The sequence below is a fragment of the Chiloscyllium punctatum genome, unplaced genomic scaffold (genome assembly GCF_047496795.1).
Source record: "Chiloscyllium punctatum isolate Juve2018m unplaced genomic scaffold, sChiPun1.3 scaffold_753, whole genome shotgun sequence".
Classification (NCBI taxonomy): domain Eukaryota; kingdom Metazoa; phylum Chordata; class Chondrichthyes; order Orectolobiformes; family Hemiscylliidae; genus Chiloscyllium; species Chiloscyllium punctatum.
In genome coordinates, this window is record NW_027310487.1 from 40001 (window position 1) to 42500 (window position 2500).

Consider the following 2500-nt stretch of genomic DNA (forward strand, 5'->3'; position numbering starts at 1 on the left):
CAGCCGCGCTCTCGCCAGCCAAGGCGAGTGCGATTGATTGCCAAACGACCCTCAGACAGGCGTGGCCCCGGGAAGAACCCGGGGCCGCAAAGTGCGTTCAAAGTGTCGATGATCAATGTGTCCTGCAATTCACATTAATTCTCGCAGCTAGCTGCGTTCGTCATCGACGCACGAGCCGAGTGATCCACCGTCAAGAGTTGTCTGAGTTTGTTTTAGGTCTCTCCCTCGCCAGAGGAAAGCGACCCGGACCGCACATACGCTCCCCACCTTGAGCTACAGCCACCTGCACGCCGGCGTGCGGGCGGAGCAGGGTGGCGTGAAGCGATGGGGAGCACCATCCTGGTGCGGCCCGCAGAAACATACGTCTATTGGGGGGAGGAGGACAGGGCGCCCAAGAGGCGATGCGTGCCCCAACGCACCGCAGCGACGGAGGCAGGATCACCGCCACCATGTCGCCCGCCTAGTATCACGAGGCGTGCAGCAGCTTTGCCCTAGGAAAAGCAGAGGCGGGAACGGGCACCGGCCATCGGTTCGGCAGCGTCACTGACGCGTGCACGTGGCGGCGTGTCGGCGAGCGGACTTCCTGCGAGGAGGCGGGGGCGGCACTCGCCCGAGCAGACGCCCGCCCGGCCCAGCCACCGCCGAGGTGGACTGGGAGTCGCGGCAACGGCTCGTCATACTCGTTCCCACACTCACAGCGCAGCTTGCCCGCAAGCCACCGACCACCGATCGACGCCAGGCGCCCCGACCGAGAGCGGGATCGCTCGTTCGCCCTGCTGGCAGTTCGCTGGGGATCACTACTGCACGGAGCTCGGAGACCGACGGGCGGCAACTCGAGAGTCTTTAAACCACCACCCCCATCCCGCAAGTGCAAAGAGGCTGTATACGCACAGACGGGTGAGGGGAATAGGTACCCCGTCGGGTTTGAAGGGAGCGTGACTAGATAGCAACGATGTAAACCCAGCCGATTTGGGAGCGAAAGACCGGCGCCTGCATCACCGGCTTCGTTTCCCGTGGCTGGAGAGTACACCGAAACCCTCCGTCTGTCGCGAGCTCCCGACGACGCGGTGCCGCCAAGCAGCAGGGCCGGACCTGGTGTGGCTCCCCTCGTCGATCACAGACCGGTCGGCACTACTGACGAGACGGTGGAACGGGCTTCGCCCCTTGTGACGAAGGGTGATGCGAACCCGCCCGCCCGCGTGCGTTCGGGGTGGACTCGGCAAACGGAGATTTGAAATCGGAAAGTGTCCTCCTGCCCCGCGCAGGTAGGCGCCCAACAGTTGTGGGGGGTTTGGCGGTGACCACGGCTGCAGGGCCTGCTACCCCGACGAGCTCTCCTGCTGGCCCCGAAACCACCCTCGCGAGACAAGTTGAAACGGAAACGGGCGTACCCCCAAGCCGACGATCCTTTCTTATTTGTTACTTTTTTTTTCACTTGCTCGAGTTGTGGGGATTTGGCGGTGACCACGGCTGCAGGGCCTGCTACCCCGACGAGCTCTCCTGCTGGCCCCGAAACCACCCTCGCGAGACAAGTTGAAACGGAAACGGGCGTACCCCCAAGCCGACAGAGATCCTTTCTTATTTGTTACTTTTTTTTTTCACTTGCTCGAGTTGTGGGGGTTTGGCGGTGACCACGGCTGCAGGGCCTGCTACCCCGACGAGCTCTCCTGCTGGCCCCGAAACCACCCTCGCGAGACAAGTTGAAACGGAAACGGGCGTACCCCCAAGCCGACGATCCTTTCTTATTTGTTACTTTTTTTTTCACTTGCTCGAGTTGTGGGGGTTTGGCGGTGACCACGGCTGCAGGGCCTGCTACCCCGACGAGCTCTCCTGCTGGCCCCGAAACCACCCTCGCGAGACAAGTTGAAACGGAAACGGGCGTACCCCCAAGCCGACGATCCTTTCTTATTTGTTACTTTTTTTTTTCACTTGCTCGAGTTGTGGGGGTTTGGCGGTGACCACGGCTGCAGGGCCTGCTACCCCGACGAGCTCTCCTGCTGGCCCCGAAACCACCCTCGCGAGACAAGTTGAAACGGAAACGGGCGTACCCCCAAGCCGACAGAGATGCTTTCGCTCCTGTTACTTTTTTTTTCACTTGCTCGAGTTGTGGGGGTTTGGCGGTGACCACGGCTGCAGGGCCTGCTACCCCGACGAGCTCTCCTGCTGGCCCCGAAACCACCCTCGCGAGACAAGTTGAAACGGAAACGGGCGTACCCCCAAGCCGACAGAGATCCTTTCGTACTTGAACCAACACAAAGTTTGTCACGTTTTATTTTTACGAGTGATCGACCGTCAAGATTTGTCTCTGAGTTTGCTTAAGGTCTCTCCCTCGCCAGAGGAAAGCCACCCGGACCGCACATACACTCCCCACCTTTAGCAGCAGCCACCTGCACGCCGGCGTGCGGGCGGAGCAGGGTGGCGTGAAGCTGTGGGGAGCACCAGCCTGGTGCGGCCCGCAGAGACATACATCTATTGGTTGAAAAAAAACAGGGCGCCCAAG

At 61.1% G+C, this 2500-nt stretch overlaps 1 non-coding gene across 1 annotated transcript; it reads right to left on the bottom strand.

Moving 5' to 3' along the window:
* Nucleotides 1-45: 45 nt before the first annotated feature.
* Nucleotides 46-199, bottom strand: LOC140473869 (5.8S ribosomal RNA). Its single transcript, XR_011958687.1, has one exon. It is a non-coding gene; the product is annotated as a 5.8S ribosomal RNA (ribosomal RNA).
* Nucleotides 200-2500: the final 2301 nt, after the last annotated feature.